Genomic DNA, 22,291 nt, shown 5'->3' on the forward strand with positions numbered 1-22,291 from the left:
GACCGACACACGCAATGACTAAAAAAGATTTAGCTCAGGAGCTCCTATGTAATGCACATAAACAGTAAAAGAGTTTTTCTCGGCAACTATGGAATCAAATTTGATGAGGTTTGATACATTTAAAAATGTTTAAATCAAAGTTTTAGATTAAAACCATCAGTATTTATTAAAATTTGCTGAAAATAGCAACACTTCAAGGAAAAGGACTGAGTTTGCAACGGTAAAAAAATAAAGAACAACTAGCACAAGTTTGTTATTTCTGTAAATTTTCCTACTCAAATACATCCAAAATACAGAAATACTTTTGAGACAACCACAGCTCTAATTTGAAGTTTGTGGCATTTGAGAATTCAACTTGTTGCAGGAAGAACTATTTGGCAGGTTTAAGAAAAATAACACCAGGAAGCTTACTAATCCCCGTCTCTGTGCCAGAAAGAGATATCACAGTTCTGCAGACTCCATCTGCTATGTCTAAAGTCAACAAACTTTATATATGAATTTACAGCTTACATGAAATTGTTGCAATGTTTGAGAGTTTCGCACATCTAATCATAAATTAGTGATTGTATATTAGAGCAGCATATGGTATCTCTAATTTGCCAGATTAAATTATGGTATTAGGTCCAACAGAAATGTGATCTCATTTTTTAGTTATGAGTAAGATTTCTTAACCTTACGGCTCTGTTTCTTCAAAATTTGCAGTTTTCATGAATTCATATCAAAAGCAGACTAGTTGTCTGAAAATGTTTTATCATGGTACTGTGCTACGTGAATTATGCTTTTTCAAATAACATGTTTACTTTGACGCAATGATATTTCTTAATTTTATCTGATTCCTTGCTGAAAAACTACACAGTATTCACGAGATATGAATAAATAAATATTAAGTGAATAACTAAACAAATAAATATTGCGGTTTGTCTTATCATTCCACCACCACCATGACCTGTATGGAGCTTTGGCTACTGCTCACATGTTGCAAGTTCATTCTTACATGATCACCTGCTATTTCACTTCCCAGGAAAGGAGCGAGGAAAGGCTAGTTTTTGGCCTAATTTGGTCCGTCTAGTAACGGCGACGCTGGAGCCTGGAAAATACAATTGAAATTAATTTTCAAAAGGTGTAATGAACATTCAGCCATAATGTATTAGCAGGCACAAACATGCCACAAGTATCTATATAGTTGTAGCATTATGCTAAGTTTCATTTCAGTATTTCAGAAAAAAATTATAACAGAAAAGTGGCAGAACACCCCACCTCCCCACCACTCTGCCAAACAGTGGCAGTTCTTTTGAGAATCATTTTTGACAATATCTTTACTTTCCCAAGATACTGTGACATCAGCACTGGGCCAATGTGCCTGGCAGTAGAATATCATTGCTGATGACAAAAAGCATCTCCAAACGACAACAGCCTAGTCACACATTAATCTCATCTTGCAATGACAACACATTGCCCATTTATAAGATAAGCAAGCAGTAACACCCATGAGCTAAGAGTCCTATACAGACGTCACACTGTGCATAGGAAACAATTTTTTTGAAAAGAAGGGAATGACCTACTGGCTTCTATTGCTGAGCGGTAGACAAAATTAATATTCCATCCGCTGTTAGCCATAGTTGGTATGTACTATGCTTAATATGCCAATAATAAATTTCTCACATGGAGCTTGAGCAATCATGATGATGCATGTAAGTATCCATTGTATGGGGAACAATAATGTTTTAAGTTGTTTTCGCAAATTATGATGGATAACTGCGAATTAGTGGTATTTGGAACACAGTCGCAGTGTCACTGTCAGATACAATGGACAAAGTATATTCGTGCTTTTTGAGTTATTGAAACAATTAGTTTCTAATCTAGTACAGGTATGTACACTGATATGTATCCTAAACGCAATGATAAGACTTCCCAATTGCAATTGAAAAGTTAATTCAGTTTTAATTAAAAAGGGTCCTTCTCGCAACATGGCATGTGAAAAACAGAAAACAAAAATTATACTAATCATGTCTCTTTGAAAATTGATTGCATAACTGTTCTGTAGGTCAAGCAGAAAATTTAACAAGAAATAACGTGCCTAAAACTAGTTGCAACAAACAAATTTGTTCCTACGAAGGTTGCAGACAATTCAGTAAACAGATTGTGACCCAGTCTTTTTATGTGGCATTCCTCAGCGAATTTGTTGGTCAATTGGTTGCCGCAGCTGAACAAAACAGATGAACAGTCTAAATCTGGCGTGCAGCCACAGTCCCATCGGTGCATGGTCAACTGGGATGAACATACTGATCCGGGGAGTGAATTATGGTGCTGTCTTAGGCACATGTTGAGGCACCAGCCAATCTGCTGCATGTACATTTGACCAAATATACACATGATCACAAGAATAGACTACACTACCTCTGACAGACACAAGACAAATTTAGTGGTATCTAAGCAAGCCTTTCTTGTCGGGGTGCCTATATGCACAGCAGTGTGCAAGAGAATTGAGAAAGGCAAGCAGGCAAGGGAGGCTTGCTCGGTGAAAGATACCACCAAAATTGGCGTGTGTGTCACAGGCAGCGTACTGTGTCCCTTTCACATGTGGTCAAGTGTACATAGGGCAAACTGGCCGGTATCGTATGTGTATAAGAGACCACCATATTTCATTCAAAAGACCAGTATGGTCATCCAACTTGGCCGTACATTTCCACAACGGGGCTTCATGTTGGATTACAATCGTTCATCTGTTTTCATCCACTGTAAAAATTGACAAGTGAAATCGATGAGGCATACCACATATATAGTAAGACATGTGGGTGAGCCGCCATTTTTAATGCAACAAACAAAAAAGGCATCCTGTGTAGGTCACAAGGTATCCATATCAGTCTGTGCCTATGTACTACTGAAGTAAATGCAGCATAGTAAATACTGACCATCATATTAATTTTCAAGAAATTAAAGCTCACCAAATGTGTATTTCGAGGTGGCTGTTACTAAGGGAACAGAGAAGTAACTGTAAAGATATCAATGATAAACAAAGGTGTGCACACTACGTGCTTAGACCTGTCACATATTTAGTCCAGTACACTTCGAATTCCTACATGCACAGAAAACTGCACGAGATTGTAGCACAAACAGAAAAAAATTTTGCAAATAAGGGGTACAGCATAGGAAATAGTTTTCAAAGAATAAAACCACAATAAAAAGTCAAATACACTACGTACAAAGCAAAAATTATATTTAACTTGCAGGTAAGCAACTTACGCAAAAGAAATACTAAACATCAGGAAAGGTTAGGTATAGTTTTATACAGAACAGAATAATGTGGGCATAATGGCTATGCACACAAATAGGTAGCAAGTTCAATAAGGTTGCATAAATATTTAGTCTCTTTAGTAAGCTGCAGTATGGAATGTGTTGACAAAATTCACCATGACTGACACCAAGCCCCCTTTTTGGAACACATACATTTCATACACACCTGGCATGACCATCCAGATGACACGCCATGCTGCTGCAGCCATATATCCACAGGGTCTGCATTTCTGGGGGCTCCTCGATCTTGTAGTTTATGTTGTGGGTCACGGCCTCGCCACTACAAAATGAGGTCTATGTAGCTTATAGCAGTGGCACAATAAAGCTGTGATATCGTGAAAACATGCAATCAGCACCTAAAAGGGTCATGAAAACAATGTCTGGACTAATGTGGAAAGAGAGCAAATGCTTGAAATCATCGAATGTCACGACAATAGGGACCTCTACATCAAATAATGTTTTGGACGCGCCGCAGCAGCAGATTACAATCTAATCTTAATGTTTTTTCCATTACTTAGTATAGGCAACGTTCCCCTGTCATGTTTAGTTAAGTCAGTTATGTCAACACATCTTGTGTTGGAAATAAAGCTGTACTAGTAGCAAGCTGTGACTGGCTTACATTTTTTCCCTAGAACTGTTCGTTAGCCAAAAACCTCGTAAGCAGAGATTGTGCACAACGTCGAAGCATTTATAAGTGAGGAAACGTCATTGAAGAAAGAATCGATGAAGAGGTAGACGGGTCGTTACTGTGCAACTTTAGCAGACAGGCGGGAGCTCACGCACAGCTGCACAAGGTGAACACGATTTCCGAAACTTTTCTCAGCGGAAGCAAACGCTTATCAGGATTATCAATTCCGCACTGTGGCAATAGAGTTGCGTACACAATTTTTACAACCAGCGCGTAGCAAGTATCAGCACAGCGTTCACTGTTGACGTGGGTGTTCCGCTTGCTACGTTCGCAAGGCACTTTATACACACACGGGAAGCACACACAACACGGATGAACGCACGTGTAGTTGGCGAGCACGATTGCTTACCGTTTCAACAGTACGACGAGGTCGAAAGGCGCTCTCCAAGTTTCCAGTGATGCGTCTGCGATGTTACTTGCAGCAAACAAGCCGCTGGGTAGTGGACGAGCTGAGGCACGCTAATAATACGCATTACTTCTTTGCGCCGTCCACCAAGCTTTTCACGACAACCAGCGGAGACAAAGGGAACGCACTCCACGGCATGAAAATCGTTGGTCCACATTTAGCTGGCGCGCCACGCATACGGCGTGCTTACAGCGAGACTCAAGCCATCTTCTGGCACTTTCGTGCTCGCGAACTACGTCTCATTTCATTACAGCAAACCTAATAACACACGATCAAACAAACACATCGATGCAGCTCGCACAACAACCGTTGAAGACGGAGCAATTACAACACGCCGTATCTTCGTATTCTACCTGTCGCGTTGAATACGAAAATACCGGCGCTGCCAGCGCCGTCTGTATAATAGTGCGGCTGTTGTGGCCTCCGTGATTCCTACAATAATACCCACTACAGCAGGTTTTGTGCCGTTTTGGGCCGAACTACATACATATGTTGCTAGACAAGAAGAAACATTGACATGGTCATATTATGTGTTATAGTTTAGGACAGAAATAAATTACATGCAGTATTCTTGCTTTTGAATCGCTTATGCCACATGTAGTCAGCAAAAAGCATGGCCTTCAAGATCCGGACAATTTACCCGGCGTAAGCTATTGCTGGGGTGTGATTTCAACGATTTCAACCTCGGTCACTGGCCTTAAAACCCTAACTGACTTTATGCGCAGCCGTTACCTGCACTACATGCGCCCTCACTTCGGTTCTCATTGAAGTAACTTCCTGCTGTCGTTTAAATGTAGCCCAGAAATTGTCCACACAACCTCGGAGGTACACATGTGCAGTGTGTGATGTTTCCGTGCGCTTGTGTCCGTCGCACAGCAACATAATTTATATACGATGATTTTTAATTTTACCCGTGAGGCACAGGTTACGCTTATGTGTTCCCTATCTTGCTTTCGTGGCGATGTGCTTATCATGCGCGGATCGCGCTCATGTGGTCCGTGACTTTTCAAGATTCCTTGAAAAAAAAAATCGTTTCTGCAGGGTGCATTTGTCGCATTTGAGTGGTGTGTGCCAGAAATGTGCGGCGGCGTTCGATGTGTTTCCGCCCCAAGTGCTGCAGTCACTGCATGCCAGCAAATAGATATGACGCGATTGCTAAGGCGCAGTTTTGCTTAGTGTTTCTTGGTATACATCTTTGTGATTTACCTGCATATGCGATATAAACCACAATGCGCGCTTCCGTTATATTTCTTTGGTTTTCCTAATTTACATTAGTGTGATGTTTGCCTTCGTCAATGAGTGTCTTTTTAACGATGCTCTTCATAGTAAAAAACCTCGGAAATGCCGATTGCAAGAACCAGCGTCTTCCAGTGCCTTCCAGTGTGAAATCAGCGCGTTGTTATTTTTTTTTTTAAGCACTGAATCGCACTGGGTACGCTGGCGCTCGCTGGGACTCACTCCAGACCAGTGAGAACGCTGGATAAGAGCTGGGCAATGCTGGGTCACACTGGAAGAGACGGTCGCATTGGAAACTGCGCTGGTTGTGTTTGTGCCGCGCTGGCTCCGGTACGCAAGGACAAGCGCTGCTGAATATTAAATGCTTTATACAATTTCATCACTTCATACTAGTCTCTTGTCCTAAATAACGCTATATCTTAGGGTCATAGAACTATTTCGTGTCGCAGCATGGAATAAAGGTGCGTGAGCTGCCTTGTTTATTCCTGCACATGTGACAATGAAAATCTCTTTCGTTTTTTGCATTTTGCCTTTTGACAAGGCGGATAGCTAAATTCTTGAACGAAACCATGCAAACGCAGAGGACGCCGCTTTTTTAGTAGTTCGCACGTAACGTATGATAGGGAGTTATCGCCATTGTCGCAGTGTTGTGGAGTGGACATGAAATCCAGAAGTCGTTCAGACGCGCTCGAACGGGCCCCGAATTCGACCCTTACAAAAATTTTTAATGTGTTTTTTTAGAAAGTCTTTTGAATGTTCTCTATAGAACTCTATTGTGTTTATTTTGATTGCCTATAGAATTTTCCTATAGAGTTTCAAAAGTTATTTGGCCACCGCATTCTTATAGGAACTCTAAAGACGCATTTCTATAGAACACTTCTATCGAGTTGCTTTAAAGATGCTAAAGACAAATTTCTATAGAATATTTCTATCGAGTTTTTTTAGAGATGCTAAAGACAAATTTCTATAGAATATTTCTATCGAGTTTCTTTAAAGATGCTAAAGACAAATTTCTATAGAATATTTCTATCGAGTTTTTTAGAGATGCTAAAGGCAAATTTCTATAGAATATTTCTATCGAGTTGCGTTAGAGATGCTAAAGGCAAATTTCTATAGAATATTTCTATCGAGTTGCTTTAGAGACGCTAAAGACAAAATTCTATAGAATATTTCTATGCAGTTGCTTTCGAGTACCTACAAGCAAATGCCTATAAAAGCTAGGCCGATACGTGTAAAGAACTTGCAATTTACCAAAGTTCTACTGTAGGCAATAAGGACTACAGTAAATGCAGTGGCAAAATAGTTGGTGCTACAACCACAAAGTATTCAGTTTGAAATGTTTATTGCACTTCAGACTAGATACATACTTCATATATGTGACATACACGCTTCAGACTAGAACTTGCAACACACAAACTGTAGCTGCCAACATGCTTCTCAGGTCAAGCTGGTGGTGCAAACACGCGAAACATGAGGTAAAAGAATCAGTGGCAGACTTGATTACAGTTGACACCTGGCAATAACAGGCTTGACTAGGACAAGAAACCATACCATTAAAACTGCAAAAGGAGTGCCTGTTCCAGCAGTGCACATTGAACGGTTGGATACTAAAGCCTGAAAATAGACTGATATGAATGTGCACTGCAATGTTGTGTCAGCCTGACGAAACGCCACAGCATTTTAGTTTGTTTAAGTGCAAAAATAACACTGGCAGTCGCTGCGAAAATGTGGCAAATAATGGCTTTCACAGATAAGTACACCATATACCGAAACCATACAGCATATTAGTCTATGTTTATGTGTAAAATTAGCACTAGCAGGCCCTGCAAAAATGTGGCAAACAGTGGTTTTCATAGAGCAGTACAGCATATATCGTACAAAGTTTAAAAGCTTGTATTTCGTTGTAAGGGAAACAATTTTGAGATCAGAGCCAATATTCTAATTAGGGTGAGAAATACAAACCAGACCGACACACGCAATGACTAAAAAAGATTTAGCTCAGGAGCTCCTATGTAATGCACATAAACAGTAAAAGAGTTTTTCTCGGCAACTATGGAATCAAATTTGATGAGGTTTGATACATTTAAAAATGTTTAAATCATAGTTTTAGATTAAAACCATCAGTATTTATTAAAATTTGCTGAAAATAGCAACACTTCAAGGAAAAGGACTGAGTTTGCAACGGTAAAAAAATAAAGAACAACTAGCACAAGTTCGTTATTTCTGTAAATTTTCCTACTCAAATACATCCAAAATACAGAAATACTTTTGAGACAACCACAGCACTAATTTGAAGTTTGTGGCATTTGAGAATTCAACTTGTTGCAGGAAGAACTATTTGGCAGGTTTAAGAAAAATAACACCACGAAGCTTACTAATCCCCGTCTCTGTGCCAGAAAGAGATATCACAGTTCTGCAGACTCCATCTGCTATGTCTAAAGTCAACAAACTTTATATATGAATTTACAGCTTACATGAAATTGTTGCAATGTTTGAGAGTTTCGCACATCTAATCATAAATTAGTGATTGTATATTAGAGCAGCATATGGTATCTCTAATTTGCCAGATTAAATTATGGTATTAGGTCCAACAGAAATGTGATCTCATTTTTTAGTTATGAGTAAGATTTCTTAACCTTACTGCTCTGTTTCTTCAAAATTTGCAGTTTTCATGAATTCATATCAAAAGCAGACTAGTTGTCTGAAAATGTTTTATCATGGTACTGTGCTACGTGAATTATGCTTTTTCAAATAACATGTTTACTTTGACGCAATGATATTTCTTAATTTTATCTGATTCCTTGCTGAAAAACTGCACAGTATTCACGAGATATGAATAAATAAATATTAAGTGAATAACTAAACAAATAAATATTGCGGTTTGTCTTATCATTCCACCACCACCATGACCTGTATGGAGCTTTGGCTACTGCTCACATGTTGCAAGTTCATTCTTACATGATCACCTGCTATTTCACTTCCCAGGAAAGGAGCGAGGAAAGACTAGTTTTTGGCCTAATTTGGTCCGTCTAGTAACGGCGACGCTGGAGCCTGGAAAATACAATTGAAATTAATTTTCAAAAGGTGTAATGAACATTCAGCCATAATGTATTAGCAGGCACAAACATGCCACAAGTATCTATATAGTTGTAGCATTATGCTAAGTTTCATTTCAGTATTTCAGAAAAAAATTATAACAGAAAAGTGGCAGAACACCCCACCTCCCCACCACTCTGCCAAACAGTGGCAGTTCTTTTGAGAATCATTTTTGACAATATCTTTACTTTCCCAAGATACTGTGACATCAGCACTGGGCCAATGTGCCTGGCAGTAGAATATCATTGCTGATGACAAAAAGCATCTCCAAACGACAACAGCCTAGTCACACATTAATCTCATCTTGCAATGACAACACATTGCCCATTTATAAGATAAGCAAGCAGTAACACCCATGAGCTAAGAGTCCTATACAGACGTCACACTGTGCATAGGAAACAAATTTTTTGAAAAGAAGGGAATGACCTACTGGCTTCTATTGCTGAGCGGTAGACAAAATTAATATTCCATCCGCTGTTAGCCATAGTTGGTATGTACTATGCTTAATATGCCAATAATAAATTTCTCACATGGAGCTTGAGCAATCATGATGATGCATGTAAGTATCCATTGTATGGGGAACAATAATGTTTTAAGTTGTTTTCGCAAATTATGATGGATAACTGCGAATTAGTGGTATTTGGAACACAGTCGCAGTGTCACTGTCAGATACAATGGACACAGTATATTCGTGCTTTTTGAGTTATTGAAACAATTAGTTTCTAATCTAGTACAGGTATGTACACTGATATGTATCCTAAACGCAATGATAAGACTTCCCAATTGCAATTGAAAAGTTAATTCAGTTTTAATTAAAAAGGGTCCTTCTCGCAACATGGCATGTGAAAAACAGAAAACAAAAATTATACTAATCATGTCTCTTTGAAAATTGATTGCATAACTGTTCTGTAGGTCAAGCAGAAAATTTAACAAGAAATAACGTGCCTAAAACTAGTTGGAACAAACAAATTTGTTCCTACGAAGGTTGCAGACAATTCAGTAAACAGATTGTGACCCAGTCTTTTTATGTGGCATTCCTCAGCGAATTTGTTGGTCAATTGGTTGCCGCAGCTGAACAAAACAGATGAACAGTCTAAATCTGGCGTGCAGCCACAGTCCCATCGGTGCATGGTCAACTGGGATGAACATACTGATCCGGGGAGTGAATTATGGTGCTGTCTTAGGCACATGTTGAGGCACCAGCCAATCTGCTGCATGTACATTTGACCAAATATACACATGATCACAAGAATAGACTACACTACCTCTGACAGACACAAGATAAATTTAGTGGTATCTAAGCAAGCCTTTCTTGTCGGGGTGCCTATATGCACAGCAGTGTGCAAGAGAATTGAGAAAGGCAAGCAGGCAAGGTAGGCTTGCTCGGTGAAAGATACCACCAAAATTGGCGTGTGTGTCACAGGCAGCGTACTGTGTCCCTTTCACATGTGGTCAAGTGTACATAGGGCTAACTGGCCGGTATCGTATGTGTATAAGAGACCACCATATTTCATTCAAAAGACCAGTATGGTCATCCAACTTGGCCGTACATTTCCACAACGGGGCTTCATGTTGGATTACAATCGTTCATCTGTTTTCATCCACTGTAAAAATTGACAAGTGAAATCGATGAGGCATACCACATATATAGTAAGACATGTGGGTGAGCCGCCATTTTTAATGCAACAAACAAAAAAGGCATCCTGTGTAGGTCACAAGGTATCCATATCAGTCTGTGCCTATGTACTACTGAAGTAAATGCAGCATAGTAAATACTGACCATCATATTAATTTTCAAGAAATTAAAGCTCACCAAATGTGTATTTCGCAGTGGCTGTTACTAAGGGAACAGAGAAGTAACTGTAAAGATATCAATGATAAACAAAGGTGTGCACACTACGTGCTTAGACCTGTGACATATTTAGTCCACTACACTTCGAATTCCTACATGCACAGAAAACTGCACGAGATTGTAGCACAAACAGAAAAAAAATTGTGCAAATAAGGGGTACAGCATAGGAAATAGTTTTCAAAGAATAAAACCACAATAAAAAGTCAAATACACTACGTACAAAGCAAAAATTATATTTAACTTGCAGGTAAGCAACTTACGCAAAAGAAATACTAAACATCAGGAAAGGTTAGGTATAGTTTTATACAGAACAGAATAATGTGGGCATAATGGCTATGCACACAAATAGGTAGCAAGTTCAATAAGGTTGCATAAATATTTAGTCTCTTTAGTAAGCTGCAGTATGGAATGTGTTGACAAAATTCACCATGAATGACACCAAGCCCCCTTTTTGGAACACATACATTTCATACACACCTGGCATGACCATCCAGATGACACGCCATGCTGCTGCAGCCATATATCCACAGGGTCTGCATTTCTGGGGGCTCCTCGATCTTGTAGTTTATGTTGTGGGTCACGGCCTCGCCACTACAAAATGAGGTCTATGTAGCTTATAGCAGTGGCACAATAAAGCTGTGATATCGTGAAAACATGCAATCAGCACCTAAAAGGGTCATGAAAACAATGTCTGGACTAATGTGGAAAGAGAGCAAATGCTTGAAATCATGGAATGTCACGACAATAGGGACCTCTACATCAAATAATGTTTTGGACGCGCCGCAGCAGCAGATTACAATCTAATCTTAATGTTTTTTCCATTACTTAGTATAGGCAACGTTCCCCTGTCATGTTTAGTTAAGTCAGTTATGTCAACACATCTTGTCTTGGAAATAAAGCTGTACTATTAGCAAGCTGTGACTGGCTTACATTTTTTCCCTAGAACTGTTCGTTAGCCAAAAACCTCGTAAGCAGAGATTGTGCACAACGTCGAAGCATTTATAAGTGAGGAAACGTCATTGAAGAAAGAATCGATGAAGAGGTAGACGGGTCGTTACTGTGCAACTTTAGCAGACAGGCGGGAGCTCACGCACAGCTGCACAAGGTGAACACGATTTCCGAAACTTTTCTCAGCGGAAGCAAACGCTTATCAGGATTATCAATTCCGCACTGTGGCAATAGAGTTGCGTACACAATTTTTACAACCAGCGCGTAGCAAGTATCAGCACAGCGTTCACTGTTGACGTGGGTGTTCCGCTTGCTACGTTCGCAAGGCACTCTATACACACACGGGAAGCACACACAACACGGATGAACGCACGTGTAGTTGGCGAGCACGATTGCTTACCGTTTCAACAGTACGACGAGGTCGAAAGGCGCTCTCCAAGTTTCCAGTGATGCGTCAGCGATGTTACTTGCAGCAAACAAGCCGCTGGGTAGTGGACGAGCTGAGGCACGCTAATAATACGCATTACTTCTTTGCGCCGTCCACCAAGCTTTCCACGACAACCAGCGGAGACAAAGGGAACGCACTCCACGGCATGAAAATCGTTGGTCCACATTTAGCTGGCGCGCCACGCATACGGCGTGCTTACAGCGAGACTCAAGCCATCTTCTGGCACTTTCGTGCTCGCGAACTACGTCTCATTTCATTACAGCAAACCTAATAACACACGATCAAACAAACACATCGATGTTGCTCGCACAACAACCGTTGAAGACGGAGCAATTACAACACGCCGTATCTTCGTATTCTACCTGTCGCGTTGGATACGAAAATACCGGCGCTGCCAGCGCCGTCTGTATAATAGTGCGGCTGTTGTGGCCTCCGTGATTCCTACAATAATACCCACTACAGCAGGTTTTGTGCCGTTTTGGGCCGAACTACATACATATGTTGCTAGACAAGAAGAAACATTGACATGGTCATATTATGTGTTATAGTTTAGGACAGAAATAAATTACATGCAGTATTCTTGCTTTTGAATCGCTTATGCCACATGTAGTCAGCAAAAAGCATGGCCTTCAAGATCCGGACAATTTACCCGGCGTAAGCTATTGCTGGGGTGTGATTTCAACGCTTTCAACCTCGGTCACTGGCCTTAAAACCCTAACTGACTTTATGCGCAGCCGTTACCTGCACTACATGCGCCCTCACTTCGTTTCTCATTGAAGTAACTTCCTGCTGTCGTTTAAATGTAGCCCAGAAATTGTCCACACAACCTCGGAGGTACACATGTGCAGTGTGTGATGTTTCCGTGCGCTTGTGTCCGTCGCACAGCAACATAATTTATATACGATGATTTTTAATTTTACCCGTGAGGCACAGGTTACGCTTATGTGTTCCCTATCTTGCTTTCGTGGCGATGTGCTTATCATGCGCGGATCGCGCTCATGTGGTCCGTGACTTTTCAAGATTCCTTGAAAAAAAAAATCGTTTCTGCAGGGTGCATTTGTCGCATTTGAGTGGTGTGTGCCAGAAATGTGCGGCGGCGTTCGATGTGTTTCCGCCCCAAGTGCTGCAGTCACTGCATGCCAGCAAATAGATATGACGCGATTGCTAAGGCGCAGTTTTGCTTAGTGTTTCTTGGTATACATCTTTGTGATTTACCTGCATATGCGATATAAACCACAATGCGCGCTTCCGTTATATTTCTTTGGTTTTCCTAATTTACATTAGTGTGATGTTTGCCTTCGTCAATGAGTGTCTTTTTAACGATGCTCTTCATAGTAAAAAACCTCGGAAATGCCGATTGCAAGAACCAGCGTCTTCCAGTGCCTTCCAGTGTGAAATCAGCGCGTTGTTATTTTTTTTTTTAAGCACTGAATCGCACTGGGTACGCTGGCGCTCGCTGGGACTCACTCCAGACCAGTGAGAACGCTGGATAAGAGCTGGGCAATGCTGGGTCACACTGGAAGAGACGGTCGCATTGGAAACTGCGCTGGTTGTGTTTGTGCCGCGCTGGCTCCGGTACGCAAGGACAAGCGCTGCTGAATATTAAATGCTTTATACAATTTCATCACTTCATACTAGTCTCTTGTCCTAAATAACGCTATATCTTAGGGTCATAGAACTATTTCGTGTCGCAGCATGGAATAAAGGTGCGTGAGCTGCCTTGTTTATTCCTGCACATGTGACAATGAAAATCTCTTTCGTTTTTTGCATTTTGCCTTTTGACAAGGCGGATAGCTAAATTCTTGAACGAAACCATGCAAACGCAGAGGACGCCGCTTTTTTAGTAGTTCGCACGTAACGTATGATAGGGAGTTATCGCCATTGTCGCAGTGTTGTGGAGTGGACATGAAATCCAGAAGTCGTTCAGACGCGCTCGAACGGGCCCCGAATTCGACCCTTACAAAAATTTTTAATGTGTTTTTTTAGAAAGTCTTTTGAATGTTCTCTATAGAACTCTATTGTGTTTATTTTGATTGCCTATAGAATTTTCCTATAGAGTTTCAAAAGTTATTTGGCCACCGCATTCTTATAGGAACTCTAAAGACGCATTTCTATAGAACACTTCTATCGAGTTGCTTTAAAGATGCTAAAGACAAATTTCTATAGAATATTTCTATCGAGTTTTTTTAGAGATGCTAAAGACAAATTTCTATAGAATATTTCTATCGAGTTTCTTTAAAGATGCTAAAGACAAATTTCTATAGAATATTTCTATCGAGTTTTTTAGAGATGCTAAAGGCAAATTTCTATAGAATATTTCTATCGAGTTGCGTTAGAGATGCTAAAGGCAAATTTCTATAGAATATTTCTATCGAGTTGCTTTAGAGACGCTAAAGACAAAATTCTATAGAATATTTCTATGCAGTTGCTTTCGAGTACCTACAAGCAAATGCCTATAAAAGCTAGGCCGATACGTGTAAAGAACTTGCAATTTACCAAAGTTCTACTGTAGGCAATAAGGACTACAGTAAATGCAGTGGCAAAATAGTTGGTGCTACAACCACAAAGTATTCAGTTTGAAATGTTTATTGCACTTCAGACTAGATACATACTTCATATATGTGACATACACGCTTCAGACTAGAACTTGCAACACACAAACTGTAGCTGCCAACATGCTTCTCAGGTCAAGCTGGTGGTGCAAACACGCGAAACATGAGGTAAAAGAATCAGTGGCAGACTTGATTACAGTTGACACCTGGCAATAACAGGCTTGACTAGGACAAGAAACCATACCATTAAAACTGCAAAAGGAGTGCCTGTTCCAGCAGTGCACATTGAACGGTTGGATACTAAAGCCTGAAAATAGACTGATATGAATGTGCACTGCAATGTTGTGTCAGCCTGACGAAACGCCACAGCATTTTAGTTTGTTTAAGTGCAAAAATAACACTGGCAGTCGCTGCGAAAATGTGGCAAATAATGGCTTTCACAGATAAGTACACCATATACCGAAACCATACAGCATATTAGTCTATGTTTATGTGTAAAATTAGCACTAGCAGGCCCTGCAAAAATGTGGCAAACAGTGGTTTTCATAGAGCAGTACAGCATATATCGTACAAAGTTTAAAAGCTTGTATTTCGTTGTAAGGGAAACAATTTTGAGATCAGAGCCAATATTCTAATTAGGGTGAGAAATACAAACCAGACCGACACACGCAATGACTAAAAAAGATTTAGCTCAGGAGCTCCTATGTAATGCACATAAACAGTAAAAGAGTTTTTCTCGGCAACTATGGAATCAAATTTGATGAGGTTTGATACATTTAAAAATGTTTAAATCATAGTTTTAGATTAAAACCATCAGTATTTATTAAAATTTGCTGAAAATAGCAACACTTCAAGGAAAAGGACTGAGTTTGCAACGGTAAAAAAATAAAGAACAACTAGCACAAGTTCGTTATTTCTGTAAATTTTCCTACTCAAATACATCCAAAATACAGAAATACTTTTGAGACAACCACAGCACTAATTTGAAGTTTGTGGCATTTGAGAATTCAACTTGTTGCAGGAAGAACTATTTGGCAGGTTTAAGAAAAATAACACCACGAAGCTTACTAATCCCCGTCTCTGTGCCAGAAAGAGATATCACAGTTCTGCAGACTCCATCTGCTATGTCTAAAGTCAACAAACTTTATATATGAATTTACAGCTTACATGAAATTGTTGCAATGTTTGAGAGTTTCGCACATCTAATCATAAATTAGTGATTGTATATTAGAGCAGCATATGGTATCTCTAATTTGCCAGATTAAATTATGGTATTAGGTCCAACAGAAATGTGATCTCATTTTTTAGTTATGAGTAAGATTTCTTAACCTTACTGCTCTGTTTCTTCAAAATTTGCAGTTTTCATGAATTCATATCAAAAGCAGACTAGTTGTCTGAAAATGTTTTATCATGGTACTGTGCTACGTGAATTATGCTTTTTCAAATAACATGTTTACTTTGACGCAATGATATTTCTTAATTTTATCTGATTCCTTGCTGAAAAACTGCACAGTATTCACGAGATATGAATAAATAAATATTAAGTGAATAACTAAACAAATAAATATTGCGGTTTGTCTTATCATTCCACCACCACCATGACCTGTATGGAGCTTTGGCTACTGCTCACATGTTGCAAGTTCATTCTTACATGATCACCTGCTATTTCACTTCCCAGGAAAGGAGCGAGGAAAGACTAGTTTTTGGCCTAATTTGGTCCGTCTAGTAACGGCGACGCTGGAGCCTGGAAAATACAATTGAAATTAATTTTCAAAAGGTGTAATGAACATTCAGCCATAATGTATTAGCAGGCACAAACATGCCACAAGTATCTATATAGTTGTAGCATTATGCTAAGTTTCATTTCAGTATTTCAGAAAAAAATTATAACAGAAAAGTGGCAGAACACCCCACCTCCCCACCACTCTGCCAAACAGTGGCAGTTCTTTTGAGAATCATTTTTGACAATATCTTTACTTTCCCAAGATACTGTGACATCAGCACTGGGCCAATGTGCCTGGCAGTAGAATATCATTGCTGATGACAAAAAGCATCTCCAAACGACAACAGCCTAGTCACACATTAATCTCATCTTGCAATGACAACACATTGCCCATTTATAAGATAAGCAAGCAGTAACACCCATGAGCTAAGAGTCCTATACAGACGTCACACTGTGCATAGGAAACAAATTTTTTGAAAAGAAGGGAATGACCTACTGGCTTCTATTGCTGAGCGGTAGACAAAATTAATATTCCATCCGCTGTTAGCCATAGTTGGTATGTACTATGCTTAATATGCCAATAATAAATTTCTCACATGGAGCTTGAGCAATCATGATGATGCATGTAAGTATCCATTGTATGGGGAACAATAATGTTTTAAGTTGTTTTCGCAAATTATGATGGATAACTGCGAATTAGTGGTATTTGGAACACAGTCGCAGTGTCACTGTCAGATACAATGGACACAGTATATTCGTGCTTTTTGAGTTATTGAAACAATTAGTTTCTAATCTAGTACAGGTATGTACACTGATATGTATCCTAAACGCAATGATAAGACTTCCCAATTGCAATTGAAAAGTTAATTCAGTTTTAATTAAAAAGGGTCCTTCTCGCAACATGGCATGTGAAAAACAGAAAACAAAAATTATACTAATCATGTCTCTTTGAAAATTGATTGCATAACTGTTCTGTAGGTCAAGCAGAAAATTTAACAAGAAATAACGTGCCTAAAACTAGTTGGAACAAACAAATTTGTTCCTACGAAGGTTGCAGACAATTCAGTAAACAGATTGTGACCCAGTCTTTTTATGTGGCATTCCTCAGCGAATTTGTTGGTCAATTGGTTGCCGCAGCTGAACAAAACAGATGAACAGTCTAAATCTGGCGTGCAGCCACAGTCCCATCGGTGCATGGTCAACTGGGATGAACATACTGATCCGGGGAGTGAATTATGGTGCTGTCTTAGGCACATGTTGAGGCACCAGCCAATCTGCTGCATGTACATTTGACCAAATATACACATGATCACAAGAATAGACTACACTACCTCTGACAGACACAAGATAAATTTAGTGGTATCTAAGCAAGCCTTTCTTGTCGGGGTGCCTATATGCACAGCAGTGTGCAAGAGAATTGAGAAAGGCAAGCAGGCAAGGTAGGCTTGCTCGGTGAAAGATACCACCAAAATTGGCGTGTGTGTCACAGGCAGCGTACTGTGTCCCTTTCACATGTGGTCAAGTGTACATAGGGCTAACTGGCCGGTATCGTATGTGTATAAGAGACCACCATATTTCATTCAAAAGACCAGTATGGTCATCCAACTTGGCCGTACATTTCCACAACGGGGCTTCATGTTGGATTACAATCGTTCATCTGTTTTCATCCACTGTAAAAATTGACAAGTGAAATCGATGAGGCATACCACATATATAGTAAGACATGTGGGTGAGCCGCCATTTTTAATGCAACAAACAAAAAAGGCATCCTGTGTAGGTCACAAGGTATCCATATCAGTCTGTGCCTATGTACTACTGAAGTAAATGCAGCATAGTAAATACTGACCATCATATTAATTTTCAAGAAATTAAAGCTCACCAAATGTGTATTTCGCAGTGGCTGTTACTAAGGGAACAGAGAAGTAACTGTAAAGATATCAATGATAAACAAAGGTGTGCACACTACGTGCTTAGACCTGTGACATATTTAGTCCACTACACTTCGAATTCCTACATGCACAGAAAACTGCACGAGATTGTAGCACAAACAGAAAAAAAATTGTGCAAATAAGGGGTACAGCATAGGAAATAGTTTTCAAAGAATAAAACCACAATAAAAAGTCAAATACACTACGTACAAAGCAAAAATTATATTTAACTTGCAGGTAAGCAACTTACGCAAAAGAAATACTAAACATCAGGAAAGGTTAGGTATAGTTTTATACAGAACAGAATAATGTGGGCATAATGGCTATGCACACAAATAGGTAGCAAGTTCAATAAGGTTGCATAAATATTTAGTCTCTTTAGTAAGCTGCAGTATGGAATGTGTTGACAAAATTCACCATGAATGACACCAAGCCCCCTTTTTGGAACACATACATTTCATACACACCTGGCATGACCATCCAGATGACACGCCATGCTGCTGCAGCCATATATCCACAGGGTCTGCATTTCTGGGGGCTCCTCGATCTTGTAGTTTATGTTGTGGGTCACGGCCTCGCCACTACAAAATGAGGTCTATGTAGCTTATAGCAGTGGCACAATAAAGCTGTGATATCGTGAAAACATGCAATCAGCACCTAAAAGGGTCATGAAAACAATGTCTGGACTAATGTGGAAAGAGAGCAAATGCTTGAAATCATGGAATGTCACGACAATAGGGACCTCTACATCAAATAATGTTTTGGACGCGCCGCAGCAGCAGATTACAATCTAATCTTAATGTTTTTTCCATTACTTAGTATAGGCAACGTTCCCCTGTCATGTTTAGTTAAGTCAGTTATGTCAACACATCTTGTCTTGGAAATAAAGCTGTACTATTAGCAAGCTGTGACTGGCTTACATTTTTTCCCTAGAACTGTTCGTTAGCCAAAAACCTCGTAAGCAGAGATTGTGCACAACGTCGAAGCATTTATAAGTGAGGAAACGTCATTGAAGAAAGAATCGATGAAGAGGTAGACGGGTCGTTACTGTGCAACTTTAGCAGACAGGCGGGAGCTCACGCACAGCTGCACAAGGTGAACACGATTTCCGAAACTTTTCTCAGCGGAAGCAAACGCTTATCAGGATTATCAATTCCGCACTGTGGCAATAGAGTTGCGTACACAATTTTTACAACCAGCGCGTAGCAAGTATCAGCACAGCGTTCACTGTTGACGTGGGTGTTCCGCTTGCTACGTTCGCAAGGCACTCTATACACACACGGGAAGCACACACAACACGGATGAACGCACGTGTAGTTGGCGAGCACGATTGCTTACCGTTTCAACAGTACGACGAGGTCGAAAGGCGCTCTCCAAGTTTCCAGTGATGCGTCAGCGATGTTACTTGCAGCAAACAAGCCGCTGGGTAGTGGACGAGCTGAGGCACGCTAATAATACGCATTACTTCTTTGCGCCGTCCACCAAGCTTTCCACGACAACCAGCGGAGACAAAGGGAACGCACTCCACGGCATGAAAATCGTTGGTCCACATTTAGCTGGCGCGCCACGCATACGGCGTGCTTACAGCGAGACTCAAGCCATCTTCTGGCACTTTCGTGCTCGCGAACTACGTCTCATTTCATTACAGCAAACCTAATAACACACGATCAAACAAACACATCGATGTTGCTCGCACAACAACCGTTGAAGACGGAGCAATTACAACACGCCGTATCTTCGTATTCTACCTGTCGCGTTGGATACGAAAATACCGGCGCTGCCAGCGCCGTCTGTATAATAGTGCGGCTGTTGTGGCCTCCGTGATTCCTACAATAATACCCACTACAGCAGGTTTTGTGCCGTTTTGGGCCGAACTACATACATATGTTGCTAGACAAGAAGAAACATTGACATGGTCATATTATGTGTTATAGTTTAGGACAGAAATAAATTACATGCAGTATTCTTGCTTTTGAATCGCTTATGCCACATGTAGTCAGCAAAAAGCATGGCCTTCAAGATCCGGACAATTTACCCGGCGTAAGCTATTGCTGGGGTGTGATTTCAACGCTTTCAACCTCGGTCACTGGCCTTAAAACCCTAACTGACTTTATGCGCAGCCGTTACCTGCACTACATGCGCCCTCACTTCGTTTCTCATTGAAGTAACTTCCTGCTGTCGTTTAAATGTAGCCCAGAAATTGTCCACACAACCTCGGAGGTACACATGTGCAGTGTGTGATGTTTCCGTGCGCTTGTGTCCGTCGCACAGCAACATAATTTATATACGATGATTTTTAATTTTACCCGTGAGGCACAGGTTACGCTTATGTGTTCCCTATCTTGCTTTCGTGGCGATGTGCTTATCATGCGCGGATCGCGCTCATGTGGTCCGTGACTTTTCAAGATTCCTTGAAAAAAAAAATCGTTTCTGCAGGGTGCATTTGTCGCATTTGAGTGGTGTGTGCCAGAAATGTGCGGCGGCGTTCGATGTGTTTCCGCCCCAAGTGCTGCAGTCACTGCATGCCAGCAAATAGATATGACGCGATTGCTAAGGCGCAGTTTTGCTTAGTGTTTCTTGGTATAGATCTTTGTGATTTACCTGCATATGCGATATAAACCACAATGCGCGCTTCCGTTATATTTCTTTGGTTTTCCTAATTTACATTAGTGTGATGTTTGCCTTCGTCAATGAGTGTCTTTTTAACGATGCTCTTCATAGTAAAAAACCTCGGAAATGCCGATTGCAAGAACCAGCGTCTTCCAGTGCCTTCCAGTGTGAAATCAGCGCGTTGTTATTTTTTTTTTTAAGCACTGAATCGCACTGGGTACGCTGGCGCTCGCTGGGACTCACTCCAGACCAGTGAGAACGCTGGATAAGAGCTGGGCAATGCTGGGTCACACTGGAAGAGACGGTCGCATTGGAAACTGCGCTGGTTGTGTTTGTGCCGCGCTGGCTCCGGTACGCAAGGACAAGCGCTGCTGAATATTAAATGCTTTATACAATTTCATCACTTCATACTAGTCTCTTGTCCTAAATAACGCTATATCTTAGGGTCATAGAACTATTTCGTGTCGCAGCATGGAATAAAGGTGCGTGAGCTGCCTTGTTTATTCCTGCACATGTGACAATGAAAATCACTTTCGTTTTTTGCATTTTGCCTTTTGACAAGGCGGATAGCTAAATTCTTGAACGAAACCATGCAAACGCAGAGGACGCCGCTTTTTTAGTAGTTCGCACGTAACGTATGATAGGGAGTTATCGCCATTGTCGCATTGTTGTGGAGTGGACATGAAATCCAGCAGTCGTTCAGACGCGCTCGAACAGACCCCGAGTTCGAAGCCTACCGCTGCCTGATATTATCGCACCGATAACAAGGATGAGGCGATTCGTGCGCTTCCACTTTCCCTATTGTACTAAAAAGAGTTCTGAGGCTCAAATACACACATCTTAGCTTTCGCCAGCTGCCCGCGCCGAGATCAGTCCCACCGAAGCTTAGGCATAGCGTATCCGCCGAGTCCGTCTGCACGCTATCGGCGCGTCTAACCTCAAGAATCAAGGAGTCTAACAAGGATAAATTACTTTATATTTCAGATTTCGCATCGGTGCTTTTAAATAAACAATTTTTTCATGTCTACAGTGCCAGCACAAGAAGTGAGGAGCGCCGATGTGACGCGTCATAAACGCAGGTATATGTGCTGTCGCCGAAGGCTCCCAGCACTAGCCTGCGCTTCTCTGACGAATATATGTGACTAGACAGACGTGTAGACTGAAAGACATCACTGAACTAAGAAAACATAGCATACCCCTCGCGTGAAGAAGAAGAAACGGCTATCGAAATCGGCAGTAACAGCCCATTCATGCAGCGTCCCGGGTCGGTGGTTCATTTAGGACTTTTTTCGAAGTTAAAATATCAATCGCAAGTGAAAGTCGATGTTATGGCACTTCCGAGCACACTATTGAATACGGAAAGCAAATTTTTCTTTGTGGTACAGGCGTGAGTTTTAGTTGCTGGGCGATAGCGCATCTACCACGTCTGTGCAAGACTTCTCTCTGTGAAACTAAAAGTGCTTCTCGATTTTGGTATGCTAAATTATCCGCCTGTGGTCGTATGCTGGCG

The 22,291-nt window shown here is 40.7% G+C and overlaps 3 long non-coding RNA genes across 3 annotated transcripts; all 3 read right to left on the reverse strand.

Annotated features, from left to right (window-relative positions):
- Positions 1-686: 686 nt before the first annotated feature.
- On the reverse strand, positions 687-4,811 carry LOC142563525 (uncharacterized). Its single transcript, XR_012824325.1, has 3 exons — positions 4,332-4,811; positions 3,461-3,574; positions 687-1,087 (listed from the first exon to the last, which is right to left on the reverse strand). It is a non-coding gene; the product is annotated as an uncharacterized LOC142563525 (long non-coding RNA).
- A 3,819-nt stretch (positions 4,812-8,630) lies between these two features.
- LOC142564118 (uncharacterized) lies at positions 8,631-12,262 on the reverse strand. Its single transcript, XR_012824497.1, has 3 exons — positions 11,921-12,262; positions 11,050-11,163; positions 8,631-8,675 (listed from the first exon to the last, which is right to left on the reverse strand). It is a non-coding gene; the product is annotated as an uncharacterized LOC142564118 (long non-coding RNA).
- A 3,957-nt stretch (positions 12,263-16,219) lies between these two features.
- Positions 16,220-19,851, reverse strand: LOC142564119 (uncharacterized). Its single transcript, XR_012824498.1, has 3 exons — positions 19,510-19,851; positions 18,639-18,752; positions 16,220-16,264 (listed from the first exon to the last, which is right to left on the reverse strand). It is a non-coding gene; the product is annotated as an uncharacterized LOC142564119 (long non-coding RNA).
- Between the last annotated feature and the right edge of the window lie 2,440 nt (positions 19,852-22,291).

Source organism: Dermacentor variabilis, chromosome 11, assembly GCF_050947875.1.
Source record: "Dermacentor variabilis isolate Ectoservices chromosome 11, ASM5094787v1, whole genome shotgun sequence".
Taxonomy (NCBI): Eukaryota; Metazoa; Arthropoda; class Arachnida; order Ixodida; family Ixodidae; genus Dermacentor; species Dermacentor variabilis.